General features: G+C 36.9%; 1 long non-coding RNA gene across 1 annotated transcript in view; it reads right to left on the minus strand.

Annotated features, from left to right (window-relative positions):
- The window catches only part of LOC106858557 (uncharacterized), a 220,236-nt gene that overhangs the window by 193,726 nt on the left and 9,587 nt on the right, over positions 1 to 16,923 (minus strand). The window contains exons 4-7 of the long non-coding RNA XR_015805265.1: positions 3,723 to 3,928; positions 2,637 to 2,801; positions 1,287 to 1,340; positions 713 to 808 (exon numbers count right to left, since the gene is read on the minus strand). This is a non-coding gene — a long non-coding RNA (uncharacterized LOC106858557). The remainder of the gene's footprint in view (positions 1 to 712; positions 809 to 1,286; positions 1,341 to 2,636; positions 2,802 to 3,722; positions 3,929 to 16,923) is intronic.

Below are 16,923 nucleotides of genomic sequence, written 5' to 3' on the forward strand. Positions count from 1 at the left end.
TGTGTAGGTTTGTAAAGCAGTCATTCCTTATTGGTTTCTGCTTTTCACTGATGGCCTCACCAATATAATTTTATTTCCTAAAGATCATGTAGATATTTATTTCTATATACTCAAACCATAAATCGTTTCTCAGCTATACAGCACTGCTGTTCTATTGCTGATCCAGAACCACAGAGGAAAGTTAGCATTTTTTAGAGAAAAGAGAGAGGAAAAAGGAAGCCAGTGCCCACAGCTCCATGCCTGAAGGATATTTATTTCAGGAGGGGATTCATTGTTGGGAACTGCAAATCTCCATGGGCAGCTTCCTTTTACCTTGTCACTGCTCTCAGGTTGTGAGGACTGGAAATTAACCTGTGATCTGGCTGGCACTGGTGCTGTAGGACAGGAGAGCATCCTGACACTGTTTTGCAGGACACTGAAAAAAAGCTCCATGATCTCTCACAGAGCTAGAAGTGCCATTTCAAACAGTAAAACCTAGAGCAGTGCCCGTGGCACAGCCAGTGCTCAGACCTGCCAAAAGAGTTTGTGAATCTCTGCTGGGTCCCAGTCTGCTGCAGACACCAAGAAGTTGTACTGCTAAAGATGTTTATACTGAGCTGAGCTCCAGTAGTCAACACTAAGCTCATCCTATTCCCAACCTGCTTTGTAAAATATCATATTTCAGTTCTTAATGGACACAGAAGCAGAAGTTATCAGATAGAACAGTACTCACAGCAGTGCTGAACACTTCATGCCTTTAGAATCCATTTGTTGTTCATCTCCTCACTTGGGACAGAGAAGAGCTTGAAAGATCTTTCTTCCCATATTTCTGTAGGAAAGAATACTGCAGGATGGGGGGAAGGCCAACAACCCAAACCCGTTACATTAACATTCTGAAGAGAGATGGAAATGGGATTTGCAGTGTAAGCAATTAATGTACATATTAAATCTGATAGAAAAATAAGACTTATTAATTAACTTGAGCTTATTCTCACAGCATCTGTAGTAGTTATGGACATGGCTTTGAAATCATAGTGTACTAATGAGAATATCAATAGATCTCAGCACATTACATCATAGCATGTATCCATTTTATTCTGCCACAGGAGAAAATGTCTTGTCAGACAGCACCAAAATCCTGAGAAATTTTACAGATCTGTGTTGTGAAAACACTTGATTACTCTTGGTCAGAAACAATCTTCACCATTTAAGCCAGATTTAAGCCCCAGCTTTGCTGATTCTCTTTTGCTGTGTTCTACTCTTACCACATGCATTTTCCACACAACAATTCAATGCAGTTTCATTACCTGTGACAATGCAAATATCACTGTCTGTATTCTGGTGCCAAACCAAGGACTTTCCTGAAAAAAAGCATTATTAATAACACATTAGCCTAAAATGTTAGCACAGTTTTATAGGATTAGCAAGTGTTAGTATTAGAGATCTTACATCCAGGGCTGCTAAAACATCAGATCAAACTCTGTGCAAATGCTGTGCAGACCCACACAGGCAGATTCCACATCCAGGCCCTGGTGTTTCCCTGAGCACGAGGCCAGCTGGCTACAATGGAAGCACTGGTCACAATGCAGAAATACAGAGATATGAGTGGGATATAAGTGACTATATTTAAACTCCTCAGTTTTGCAATATGCCTGTTTTACTCAAGCACATCACTGGCCACAGGTGTATCACATTACCTAGTAGCCTCTCCTTTGGGGAGGAAATACAGAATTATAATCTTCCATAAACAGCACAGGATGAAGGGTTAATAGATTTCGAGTTATACTTTTTCATATTTATCAATAAGTCCTAAATCAACGCTAACCAGGAAATTATATTCTCAAAATCATCCAAAGTACAATAAACACAGTTTGGAGATGGAAAAACGAGGCTAGAAAAGAGGTCATGGCATAATTTTATTTTCCGAATACAATTTGAGAGGGTAAATATGGGAGTTTAGAATTGAGCCATCTGACTGTTATTCTCCATGAAGCACTATAAAGAAAACAAACACTACACAGCAAAGGTGACCTTTATTTCAGCCCCTCAATGTTTCATCCCACAAGAGGACCTGATCACAGAGCAAAATCTTAGTAATGCAAAGTATGGCTGCTCTATTTTCCCTTGTTCTTCTATAGTAAATACTATTGACTTCCATATATTCATCTTATTGATTTTTTTAATGATATGCACAGAAAAAAGGATTCCCAAACGTTCACTCTGTCATTGTGACTAATCATTTTCTCTCCTGTTTAGATTTTACACCTTAAGGAAACATTTGCATCAATGATATTTTCCATAAAGTGTCCTGCAGTTATCAAGAGATGAGCATTAACAGCCAGATAAACCTTATAAAGAGCAGGATGCTGTTTAAATACTAAATAAAACCAATAACCAATAAAGAAACTAGAGGCAGAGTATAAATTTGCCTATTTTAAATAATTCCCTTCAGCCATATAAAATGCAATACTGACTTATTACTTTCTTTTTCTCTTGAGTTCTTTAGTGAAAACTCTATGTCTTATTGCTTCCTTCTAATAGGTTGTTTTAATGTTCATAAAAATGTAGCTGTAACATAAAATTCACTAAGAAATTTTGTAGAATTTCACAATGTGAACAAATGGGGCTTTTTTGGACATTATTTACTAAAAAGTTACCTGAAATTAAATTTGAAGCATGGTACAGAGTCAGCTTGTTACCAGGTTATTGGGATGTTCTCAGGTTTATCTAGGATACTTAAAGCAATGGCCAAAGTGATTTCTGAGTTCTTTATGGTTATCTCACAATGTTGTCAGAAGATGGGAGATGGGACAACAAAGTATCTGTGGTTTAAAAAAAAAAAAAAAAAAAAAAAAAAAAGAAAGGGAGAAAGTAAAAATTACAGACCAGACAGTTTCCTTCAGTTCCCCCAAACCTCTGCAATAACTTATCCACCTCCCTGTAACCATCTGGAAGGCAGTGCAGGAAACACTTCAGAATGTACAGATATGTCAACACCAAATTTTCACCAGGTTAGAGGATCTTCTGTGTTTAAAAGACGGGAAATAAACCCTCCTGCATCCTGATTTTAAGGAAACTAAGATAGCATCTCACTTGACATTCTCATCAGCACTTGACAAGCACACTGGCCAAGTAAAAAGAAAAAAAACAGGTGCAACACCTGGCTGAAAAACCATAGCTCAAACCTAGTTTTTCATAATTTCTTACCAAAAGCAGAGGAGGTTTCCCTAGCAGAAACATCCCTGATTTTGGATCCATCCAGAATTTTCATTATGACTACTAATGACTTAGTTAATGAGTGTGTATTTTGCAGAGCTGAGGATGGCATGAGACTGAGGACTGCAAGTATATGGTAGAATTCCAAGTTACCTTTTCAAATTGAGGGTATGAATAAATTGAAATAAAAAATTTGGATAAGTAAAATTTGATACACAAGTAGGAACATCAGCTGCACAAAACCCAACAAACAAACAAAAAACTCAACACTGCATAGGAGTTCTTAGAGTGTCATAAGGGGAAACAATCATTGGTAAAGGTGAGCACTCACTTCCAAAATTTATCCTATTTTCAAGACATGATGGATAGACTTATGCTGAAATTTAGTAGATGGGTAAGGAGTACTGCATGTAAAGAAAAAATTGAGGAAAAACCCTTTAATATTTTCATAACTGATATTTTGAGAGTTTAACTCCAGGACTAGAAGGGGCTGAAATGTGGAGCCATGGAATTTGGTTCATGCCAACCTTGCCAATATTTTCTCAGTACACAAACAGAAGAGCAGATCTGCAGCAAGGTGGGACCTCCTTTCCACAACCAGGTGTGATCCATTCATTCCATGAGGATTTCAGTCTGTGCATTTTTCATCATGATCACCACTTAGCAGGGTGGGTGCTCATGTCCCCTGAACAAGGGTACAGAAAGCAATTTGTGTCCTGCATATGAAACATAGCTTGAAAAAGAAGGAGAGAAAAATGTGTTGAGAGAAAAAAGTTATCTACTGTTTCTTTATGTTATTGAAGCTGTAAAATATTTAACATTATTCACTTGATTTTAGGCAATGCAACTGCAGTCAATAGGAGAAACAAAATTTTCAGTGGAGTCCAGTCCTTAACTCTTCAAAACCTACTATATTTCACTCCATGAGAAATTGGTGAAAAGCCCATGAATTATGAATTATTCCATTATATATGTTATTTCATACTTTCCATTCCTACAGTTTATAGTCCCTCATAATTGACCTAAGTGTCAAACCCTACATATGGACCTTCTGGGCATATCTTGGAAGTCTAAAGAAATATTTTCAGAGCAGCTACTCTATGTATGAGAAAAAGGATGCGAGTGAAAAGGTACCTGTGAGAAAAGATAAAACACAAAATCTGTGTATTGAGTCAACTAATGCATGTGAGAAAACAAAACCAAACCTGGGAAAATGAAAAGTAACTCAAGCAAGAGACACGCAAGGGATTAAGAACAAAAAGCTAAATCTCAGTTTTACTGAAGTAATTTGGAATTTTGTTATACACGTTATGATTTCTAAGGTTATTTGAAAGCCCAGTTAAACACAAAAGCTCACTTTTGCTCTGCTCTCAATTTAAATCCCTTTCCTGGGGAGCTACTGGCTTTAGGGAAGACCTGGTCCCTAACTGGGTTCTCACATGGAGATTTAACTGCAAATCTCTTCTTAATGTGTTCTATTGCAAGTATAGCTACTTACTGTGAATATTCTATCACGCTTTAATGGGTCACGTATTTATGTTTGTGCCCTCAGATCTAATTGAACTAAATAAGATAAGTAATATTAATAATTATAATTATACAAATGCCATTATAGATATTTAAGGCTGGTATAATTGTTAATCATTTAATCCAGTTTTGCTGTGCACAGTCTCAAGAACACATTGAGTGTAGATGAGATAAACTAATGTGTAGTGTAGATAAACTAATGCATCTCTGGCTTCTTTCTAAGGACAGAAACCTACCAGCAGTTGAAACCTCTCATGAAAGGTGTTTTGGTTCAGGAGAAAGTCATAAACTGGGAAAAATCTCACTCAGGTTTGATGGTAGGATTGTCATATAAAGGTTCAGGAACACCATTCTTGTAATTTGTCAGGGGCCTTTAGATTATCCACAGTCCACAAATAATTAATATTTCTTCAAATTATTTTCCTAGGGTTATTACCTAACAAACTACACCATGGTTAGGTTTATAAATGAGAATTTGTCACCAGAAATTGAGAAACTAAGGACAAAACATAATCTATTCCTGAGCGATGTGGGACTGAGAAGGGACCTTTTACCCCTGCTTAGAAAGCTTAAAGAAACCATTTTTACAGGTCCTGTAAGTTGGTTTTTTTTTCCTTTAGCTCCATATAGATTTTCCTGTAATTTTAATTGGTTTGTTAACATGTGTTCACTCATTAACTGGTTCACTAAGGTTAACTAAAGACTAATGTCTTATTTAAAAATATTCTGTCATTACCCTGCACCCACATATTTCAGCTCAAGAGCAACAGAAGGTGTTTGGCTTCCTGCAGTGCTATTTAAAGACTTATAGAAATAGACATAATTTTAACCTACATCTTTATTCACTATTTTAATGTGAGCTTACAGCCTTTTTAAAAGAATGTATTGCAATTAAATAACTCATCCATGTAAAATAAAGATTATTACCAGACTAATTTAGCCGAGAAAATCTGACCTTTTCTTGTTTTCATTTTGAAAACAATAACATGAAAAATTTTTGGTCTTAGTTTAAAAAGAAAAAAAAATCAAGTCCACATATCTGTATATCTAAAAAACTTTATCTCATAAGAAAAATGTCAGTCAAAAAATCATAGGGGAATAGGGTCCCCATTAAGCTTATTTTGTTAACTCACTTTTCCAATATTTTTGACTTTTTAATATTACTTTTTCCTTTCCATTTTTTTTTGTTTTAATTTTGTAGTGTTGAATTAGAATACCCAGTCTAACTCTGTGCTTGTAACCATAAACTACATAAAATTTTCTAGTGGTCTCTTCACCTTTAATTACTACATATATAATTACAGTCCTAGATTTAGATCTCTGCATGTAATAATTTTTCATGCCAGTCTCAATAACCATGAGTAATAGAAATTCATAAGGATTAGAATATACAGACTCTTGCAGATAATGAATCAATTTTCAATTTATGGTTTACTTTGACAAGAATAATTTACATGAAAACAATTGACAATGCTACATCAGCAAAAATTATTTTCTGTGTATAAAAAATCTGCATCAGGGAAAAATAACACCAAGTATTTTTGTAAGTATTCTGCTAAGGGAAATTTAAGAAAAAGGTTGTGGAAGGCAGGACACTAAGTTTCCTAGCTGCACAAAATGTCCTTTGGTAGGCACTACAAACAGCAAATAAAACCACCCAACAGCACAAGGGTGGGACATGCACTGAAAGCAGAGAATGAAAAAAACAATTCCTTCATATCATTTAGGAACTGCACTGTACTGACGGCTTTTTTAAAAAATGCCAAGAGCCGCCCTTTCCTCAACTCCTGCACATGTTCCTGCACCAAGAGCATCTCCAAGGGGCAGAATGGAGCTGCTCAGGCTGTGCAGGGATGGGCAGGAGGGGCTCGGTCCATTATGGACCAGGCACAATCTCCCTCTCAAACACTTTCTGATCCCAACACTGCTGAATAAACCCCTGCTGCAAACACCTGGATCTCTCATTCACCATCTCCTCTAATAAAACACAATAAGACATCTTTTGTGCCCTGGAACACGTTGAAATACGTTGAGCATCTACAACAGACACACTCTCTCCTGGGGAGGGGAGTACAGGATTTTTTTTTTTTTTTTTTTATAAAAGATGGATATTCCTTTTTGCTCTACAATTCATATCTCCTTTGTAAATAGTGTGGAAAACTGACTAGCTGAGCATAAAGGAAAGAGGTTTCATGTGTTTCTAAACCTATAACTTAAATTGAAAAGAGCATTTTTCTAAATAAACAAAGGAAGCCATGTGAAAGTAGGACATGACTGGTTTATGCATCAAAATGAATGATAATAGTATCACTGTGCAACAGTTTGTCACTGTTTCAGATGCTGTATTTTTACTTCATTGCTTTGGCATGCTCTTTTACCATGTGAGACAAATGTGAGAATTGTTTCCCTGATGGTCAATACTGCACACGGACTCCAGACAACTGCCACTGACATTTTATAACCACAGTGTGGAAAGATGTGATCCTGACTCTACATGGAATATGACTGGAAAATCCCTTACTAGCACCCTTGGCTGGAATTCATACCTGAATAGTAACAATTTATGCCCAATTTTAATATATACAGAATAATCACATGTACTGCAGGACACCAGTTACTTGCAACTCATGAAATGATCAGGCTTATGAAATCACACAAGGTTGAAGAGGAGTAGTCTGTCACTGGTTTTGTTAAGAGTGAAGAATACATTCCAGAAGCAATGAAAGTTCGATAATTGCAGTAATTTTTGGTTGATGGGGTTTTAGTTAGTCAGTTGGTCAGGGTTTTTAGGGTGTTTATTGTTTTGGGGTTTTTTTTTTAAGAATTTCCAGTGTCCTGTTAAATCCTCAATCTGTTGAATAAAAGATAAACAAGTGAGACTGATAGCAGGCTGTGTCTGCTGATTCACTAGGTTTAGAATCACAGGAAATTGTGTTTATCTCTTGCCTATAAGCCATTATTCCTGATGTCTAAACTATTTGCTGGGAGTACAAGACTAACACGTGTATCTGTCAACAAAATGGGTCACCTCTATACTCCTCTATATTTTCTTTAGTTGAAATCAATAAAGAAGAAATCAGAAGCATCAGACACTGGAGGGCAGGAATGAAGAAGTGCTTAACATTTCTCCCTGATGTCTGTATCACAAGACACATGGCTGCTTCCCAACTATTTCATCAGTTGTCACATTTTACCTGTTTGTGCATCCTCTGGCCCTTCTAATTCTTTTGCATGCTAAGACTTTTTTGTCTTTGTCACAAGGTTATAAACAATAACGCTGAAACATATTATTAAATTATTTTTTTCATGTTTTGCATAAAATTAGTATGCAAAACACATGGCTATAGATTACATCTCCCTCAGTATCACATATACAGAAATCACAGTGCAGGAAAAAACCAAACATGTAAACAATTCAGTGTTAATCCTATTGTAACTAATGTGTACTGTTTTCATTGACACATAAATGAGGGATGGGTTATAATTACTTCCCTGTAAAAATAATCATTATACATAATTTATATTTTTCTAATAATTTAAAAGAGATTGCTTTATGACCTAGGATGAAAGCCAGCATCAGCATCACATCACATACAGAGGAGTGAAATATAAATCAGTATTAAGGCAAAGTAGACACAGCAGCACTAATCACAAGAACAGTAAAGAACACAAATTTTCACCCTTTCAAAATGCATCTCCTGAGTATGCCTTGGCTGCAAGGTCATCAACTCCAGATATAAAACCTGAAAGTATTACTCATTGGCAGTGATGTCACTACACATGATTAACCTGGTAACTCATTATGACACCTAGTAAGGCACAGAGGTAGGTTTCAAATTTACTAGGTGACTAAAATAGAATATTTATGGGAGCTCTTCAGAAATCCAGCAGAAAACTGCTCATATTAAGATGCTTTATTAAAATGAGAACAATGGAATGTATACAGAGCACATGTTCTGGCTTACTCTCAGTTTTGTCCTGGGTTTTTCCCATAGGAGAAAGACCACATGGAAGTAATAGGACAGTCCTGCCAGAGAGGCAAGTTCATATTATACCAAATTATATATATTAAGTATATATGTATGTATATATATATATATATATATATATATATATATATATATATATATATATATATAAATATATCTTTTGAATTAATACATGATCAGAATTAAAATATCACCATTCCAAAATATGGACCTGGGTTTCAAACTAGCTAAAATATCAGAGGGATTGAGATGTATTCATTTTGATTTAGAGCCATCTCAGTGAATGCTGAAAACACTCTGAGATGGAGTGTTTTGGATGGGAGAGGTTGTGGATGTCCCATTCCCTGGCAGTGTGGAAGGTGTCCCTGTCCCTGGCACAGGGATTGCAACCAGACCATTTTAAGGTCCCAAATCATTCTGTGATCCAATTACATGCACACACCTCATTTTTCTCCAACAAATTACCAAAGACATCATCCACAGCATCCATCAGAACCACTCAAAAATATTACTGCAATGTTTGTTGATTTGAGACAGAAATAAAGAGGCATGGTGTAATCTGGTTTCTTTAGTAATATCTGTGTCTACATAGGGCTCTGGAGAGCAGAAGAGCATTGCTGGGCTACTCTGAACTCCTATAAAATATATGCAAACTCTGGCAAAAATTGTATTTAACTGTTTGAATCATTGTTCCTGATACCACAATATCTGTCTTAATTGAAAATATCCATGAAAAAGCCTTTGTGTCTCTGAACCACTTCTCAATTTTTGTAGCAGTTTTCATTTATAAAAGGAAATAATTCCTTTAGAAGATCCATATTGGTAATACTCATCACCGAGATCCAAGTAGAAAACACAGAGAGCACAAGGGAGAGTATTTAATAGCTTAAAAATTTGTTTAGTCTAGTGGGATTTTTAACACTGAAATACAGAATTCCCAACTGCTCAGATTTATTGAAAATCCTTACAAGGGTTCAGAAACTAAAAACCTACATGACTTTAATAGCTCAGTTTAAGCCCTGGAAACCTCAGCACACTGAACCTTCCCCCCATGGCTGGAAACATATTGCAGTGCACTTTTCTTCTGACAAGAAAAGTGGCTAAAATATCTCAAAAAGATGCAGATGTCAAACATTAATCATAACCAATGCACACTGCTATGGCCCAGTAACTGCTGATACTTAATTTCAACAAAATCACAATACTCTCTCAACCTTTTCTATGTGCCTGTGTAAACATGACAGCAACTTTAAATCTTGTTGACAGTGACCTCCCTACCTGTCAGCAGGCAGGCAGCTGCAGTTCAAACCGTGCTGCACACAAAAGCACTTCTCAATTCCCACCCTGAGCTCCAAGCTCAGCAATGTACTTTGGGACATGGTTGAATGCTAAGTCCAAAGTGTCCCTGCTTTACAAGCAATTAAACAATTAAAAAGTATGTCTGTGAAGCAGGAAGCAAAGGTTAATTAGAAAGGAAAATCAACCGGAATTTGAAACAGGACAGAAAACTTTTCCAGAGATAATTAAATCAAACTTGTAAAACCACAATATAAGGAAATTATATCTTCAGCAGTAGACCCAGATTATCATAATAATTAGGGACATGATAGACAGGTAAGTACTTTTATGTAGATTACACCTACCTGCCTACATATGTAAAAGTTGCTATCTAAAACCCCCATTAGAAAGTGAACTGGAATTAAACCATGATTTCCACTACCTTTACTAACAGATTAATTTAAGAATCAAAGAGCAGAAATAAATTCATTAGCCACCCTACAAAATTCTGTTGCTTGATTATTTTCTTTAATAATATATCTTAGATTGTTCCTCTGAGTATGTGTATTTTTTTATTTAGTAACATTCTGTAGATTCAGTAACTCCAAACAGCAATGCACACACTAATGGGTCAAATAGAGAACGACTTGAAGGACTCCTGGATTGTCTGTAGGCAGAACGTGATTATCTGATAAAAGATTTCAGGGGAAATGTCAGATAAACAGGATATGTCTCCTAAGCTGGTCTAAACAACATATTTAAGCCTACATTCTCCGTTGGGCTTGGGTTTGTAATGTCCATCCATGTGAATAACATGAAAGATCAAACTGAATTTGTAGTAGGGCTGTTTAATATCTCAACTCTGCTGTATTTTAAGACAACTATCCCTAGAGCAATTTTAGTCACCAAAAGCATCAGTGCCCGCCAACTTCTGGTTTGGAGAATTTTTGTTGAAAATAACTAGTATATTTCTAATTATTTTCCAATCCTCTGGAGGGAATCCCTGTATTGTAACTGCAGCCTGACATTACAGTGTGCAGTTTCTTGAACTAAATAAAGAAAACATTAGCAATTTGCTCAGTGGAACCTGATTGCTTTCCCTTTCTCATTTACAGTTTGTTAAATGAGAAGCTGCATAAAACAAATAAATGAAGCAGGTGCATGTCAGGTTCTGGTTTGGAAGACAGCCAGCTGATCAACTCCACCAAGGTTTTATTATCTAACTGGAAACATTTTGTTGGTACTCAGATTTTTCCCTCAAGAATAACCTCTGCCAACTGGAAAGAGCTCAATGAATAAAATGCTGTAACTATTGAAGATTCAGGTAAATGCTCTGTAGCAATCATTGTGCCCAACAGGCTCTTATCCCTCTGTATATGCATATAGACACACATATGCATGCTAGTCTGAAAATATATTCCAAATTTTATGTCAAAACCCCACAGAAATAACAGCAGGCCATCAAAAAGAGAGACCATGTTTTTCCACGGATTTTGTGGTAAACATTAAAGCAATGATTGAACAGAAAATCTCATATTTGGTAATTTGGAGGGCATATTTTCCAGCTGGAGAGCTTCCTTTGGACCCCAGTAAACAGCTGGAGGGGATGGATAGAATATTTGGTAATACTGTCCATTTGGCCTTTCTTCTGCTTTCATCAAACTTCTAAATGGTTTGCAGTGGAAAAGCAGGATTGTAGCATCTTGTACTGGTGCCCAGTGCACATAATTTGGAGGGATGTCAGGCAGAGTGATCTGCCATGCCATGAATGTTAACAGCTGTACCCGAGGCTTCCATGCCTCCCTCAGTTCTGTTAAGTTCATGTTGCAGCATTGTTCAGGTCTGCACTTGCACTGAATCTCAGCCCCTGGGCACTGCTTTTAGCCCTCCTCACAGATTACATGGGAAGATGTAAATCCTGCAGCTACACAGATGCTCAAGAATTTGCTGTCCTAATAGGAGCTGCAGATTTATAGAGGAGCGTATTTTTAAAGAATCAGAATTGCTACTTTCAGGAGTATTTAAATCAGTTCAGACACTAAGGTATTTCTTCCACTCTGCATTATAAAACATTTCAACCTATTTATTGCTCCTCTTCTCAGCTCAAGGAAAGCACTCATAGCATGGGAACATGTCATAGTGTGCTTTCCCTTGGGAAAATGTTCTATGAATAATGTTTAAACTTATTTACTTTGCATATTTTTTAATATATATATAACTAAAGGGAAAATTTAGCATGTTTATGGTAGAAGCCTAAATTGAATTGTTCTTCAGCAAGGTACATGTACTTTTGCAAACTGTATGTCAAATTTGATAGTAGAACCCATGTATTTTTATTATCGCAAAACAGTTTATAAAAAAGAAATCTATAATCTTTCAGAGAAAAAAAATGCTTAGTCCTGATTATTTTTTTAATATATGGGTAATGCATGTGGAAAATAATGAAAGAAAATAGTTGGAAGAGACTTCAAGCAGTCCTCTACTCTCAAACTCCTACCACAAGAAAGGATTAAAAATATCTAACCTATATTTGGCAGATGGTTGCACATCCTGTTCATAAAATCCCTTGGTGATGGAGATTTCATTGTATTCTATGAAACTTCCGTGAGAGAATATCTCCCACTGTCCTTTCTTTGGGAAGGCTTTATTAAGGCTATATATAAATCTCACTTTCTGCAACAGAAGCTCAACTTCCTTGGAGGTTGGGGGAGCTTCTTGCATTTTTCTTCAGTTTTCTTTAAATCATTTGAAGACCTGCCATGCCCCAAGTCCTATCTTCTCCATTCTTAATACCAACAATAACCTTTTTCAGAAGTAGCATTTGCTACACTTTGGATCCTTCCTTCACTGCATCACTTCTCAATTTGTCCTTACTTTTCTTGAAGTTTATGTCAAAAAATAGCAAAAAGACTCCAACAGAGGCTTTATTCACACTGAATGGAGCAGAATGATTATTTCCTATTTCTGAAACTTAGTGAAAATTATTTCCTATTTCTACACTCACAATTTCACATCCCAGAATGAGGGCTGCCTGCCTGTTTCCACAATAGAAAAACAACAGTGATTTATGTTCAGTTTATGATTTGCAAAGGGGAACTTGTAAATCACTAGGCTTGTGACCAAGACACTGCTATCTAATGGGACAGTGTCTAACTTTATACACAGATTTATTTCCTTAAGAGTAGTATTTTGAACTCTCCTTAATCAATTATAGCTTTTCACATTCAACCAATTTTTCAGTTCTTGAAGATGTTTTGAATTGTATTTCTGTCCTATGAAGTGCATGAATCCCCTCCTAGCTTGGTACCATCTGGAAATTTAGAGAATATTTCTCTATGCCTTGAAAGCCATCCATAAAAAGCACTTAGAATATCTGTGGGATAACAATTCCTTTTCTATCTATATCATCTATATCTACCTATCTGATGACAGAACTGAAATACCCAGGGTGACAGAACATTCCCTAATCTAACAGAACCAAGGTTTTCTTGTTTTGCAGAATTCCAGATTCATGTTTCTGTACTGATGGCTCTCACTGCACACTATGCCACAGCTCTACCCACAGTCTGCATAAAGACCAGAGTCCCTGTCAGTCCCTGTGTTGAGCTCAAGACACCCCTCAGCTGGGAAGATTTGTTCATGACATTTACTATGGGGTGGGGGAAGAAACCCTATCATTTTCTCACTTTCTAAAGCACTAAATTAAGAAGAAGAGAAATTGTTACACAGACAATGTCCTGGGGTGTCCATCTGAGAATTGTCCTAGAAAATCAGTCCCAGGAGCCTGGACTGCTGAAACAGCATGAGGCCTTGAGCAGTTGCCTTTTCTCTGTCATGTCATTTGCTGGCTGGCAGCCTTTTTAAAGATGCAAGAAATGCAGTCAACACCCACTGCTAAAATTTTAAAGCTACTGCCTAAAATAATGCTTTCACAAGGAACAGTGCTGTAACACCTCTACATAAATGGTATCTGCCCTGCATCAGCTCACTCCCCTACACAGTTTGAAAGGAACTTGCTCACCCAAACTTTCTGCACTTGAAATCAATCAGGATGCTTTCACTTTAAACTGAAAACTAATTTTAAAAAAGAATGGCACAAATTGTACAAGACAGGGGTTGTAGTGCATGGATGTAGCTTTGTTCCAAAGTCTCCTCAATTTCCCTTAAAAAAGAGGGGAAAGACTCATGCAACAAGTGTGTGACTCCAAGTAAACTACACCTGGCCTACACCTAGTAGAAGAATGTGGTTCATGAGTGAGCTCAACAGGAAAGTTAGGAGAGATCCATAATAAAGGATAACTTCATTGTGGGACTCAGATTTACAGCATGGGTATTCATTCAGGGCTGTAGCCACACTCCTTATTTTACTGCTCTAAGCAGAGGAAAAGAGAACATAGTGAAAGAAAATCTCTACCTTAGATTTATTATGAAATGACTGGAAAACTTCACTTTCTTGTTCAGGATATCACTTATAAGAGGCTTTCTGAAACTAAACTTTTCAAGCGCTTGGAAAGAGAAATCCTACAGACAACTAATTTCCTTTAGCTTAATAGAAACAAATTCATAGTTTTGAAACAGAAGAACACAGTGGTGTGGACTCAAATAGCAACTCACGTGTTTGTGGTGTGACCCCTGACAAGCCAGGCTAAGCAAAAGGGATTTAGAATTCACAATTTGTCTAAAATCCACAGGATCAAGGATTCACCTCCAACAAAAATAATTACAGTTTGGCTGAAGGGCACACAGACACTTGCATACACAAAATTTTAAAAGATCAAAGGGATGAGAGGCAAAAGTTATTTTAAAAAGAGAGATAGTCTCTAACTACCTATTACAAAACTACAGTAACAATAAAAGTGGCTTTTCAAATAAATTTTCCTTCAGTATTCTGGCTGACAGCTTCCTCAACATGAATCTGATTCAGGACATGAATATATTGTTTACAACCTTGGTAATGATCTACTGACTACTACCCTTAGTCTGTCTTTCAGAGGCACTCCAAGCTCAGTTTTTTATAACACTGCTACTTCCTCTACTCTGGGATAGAACCTACCAACTGGTACACAACCAAAAACGTTTATGCCCTTCTTCATCTTCCTCTTCCTCACAGACCATCACCAGGGTTTAGGAGGCTGCCTGGGAGAACCTTTCTGCACAGCCCTAATGAGTAATGAAATCAAGCCAGTCATGATTCCCACACTGAGGCACAGAGCAGAAACAGGATTCACTCTGGAGAATTGTGCCTGGTTTTGAGATACCAAAGGGAATTTTGAACTGCCTTCTTCCATCCCTCCCATTCACCTTCCCTTCCACCCCAAGAAAACACAATTAACTGTGATCTGCAGTTGCTCCATGGGGTCCAGGCCACAATCCCTTTGGCATTTGAAACACAGAATTGGGTAAGGCCACTGGTTCTGTGCTTCCTCAGGAAGGGTGAATCTGTCTGCTGAATCAAACCCCCAGTTTTCTGTATGAAGAATAACAAAAGTCACAGATATTGCTGCTTCTCCTCTCTTTTCTATTTATGGTACTGACAATATGACATTATCTATTTTGCATAATCAAACACTTCATGCTTGAGTGGCCCCATTGTAGCAAAAAACCCCAAAACAACAAGAAAGGGATCTGGACTTGTGAAGATAATGGTTTGTTAAGTAACCTGCTTAGCTGTGGTTCATTTTAAGACACATTAAAGCACCTAGAAAGGGTTGCTTTTCAAAATACAGCTTATTCCCAGAGTGCATTCATAATGCATGGTTTCATTTGGGATTTTATCCCCAGAGTGAGTTAAGCCAAGAAAGGTAGAGAGGCAACTCAGAGAAATGCATTTATTAGGTAGCAAAAATTGCAGTGAAGGGAAACATCTTTATACAGATTACAGGAAAATCTATTGCTCAGGAAACAAACAAATTTCTGAAGATAAGGATGGCCATTATGATGCTCAAGGGAAGAGAGCTTGACAATAAACCTAACTGGCAAACAGGACAAACACACTGGTCTTCTCAGACAAATTCAGAAGAAAAGATGTTTTCACCACTTCACTTTACAGTCACAATGAAGCAGATCAGGACTGGGATGATAAAAGGACTGCCCACTGTTTCTGTTGAAAAGCATATGCATTAACCCATGAATCCACAGAGAGCAATACAAGTGCATTTGTGATGGTTTTGTATTTACAAAGACACTTTTATCTCTGAAGCATTTACACTTGAGAACTGTGAGCACCATAAATGTAAGCACTTGGCCAACTTGCAGGACTGGTTTAATCCATGAGCAAAAAAAAATGGCAAACCTTGCTACTCCTCCCTTAGTAGGACCAAAAGCAAGACAAATTGAAAGAAACCAGGCGGCTGACTGAGAGGAAGGAAAGGAAATAATCTGCTTTTTGTATTAGAGACACACATCCCTATCCTAAAAATGAAAATCTGATACACATTTGAACATCAAACTGAGATCTCCTGAGTCACTTCTGTCCCAGTTTCTTGCAGATACTGCCTCACACAAGGCATTTAAGAACCTTCTGTAAACTTTTGCTAAAACCACATGCTCTGCAACATTTGTTTAGATAGTTAAGTTTTAACTTCTAAGTTACATAACTCATGCCTTGTGCAATCTTGGGAATGAGAGATGTTAATTTCAGGGAATGAAATGAGCAATGTAACTATTTTTAAAATTACTGTCCAGGGGTTTGGCTGTGGCACTGAAAATTGCTTGTTGATAAAAGAACTGGATAAATATATTTACAAAGACATTATCATGCATTGAAAACCTGCCTTCTGAAGCAAAAAAAAACCCAAACCCTTAACTAGTGAGACTTAAACAAACCAGACTCCTCCTGAAAAAACTTACAGTAAGACTATCAAAAGCTAAGAGAAATAAATTAGAAGCTCATGATTAGCTCCATATAAGAATGACAACCCTATTCAAGCAACAC

Source organism: Sturnus vulgaris, chromosome 9 (assembly GCF_052056855.1).
Source record: "Sturnus vulgaris isolate bStuVul1 chromosome 9, bStuVul1.hap1, whole genome shotgun sequence".
In the NCBI taxonomy this organism is placed as follows: Eukaryota; Metazoa; Chordata; class Aves; order Passeriformes; family Sturnidae; genus Sturnus; species Sturnus vulgaris.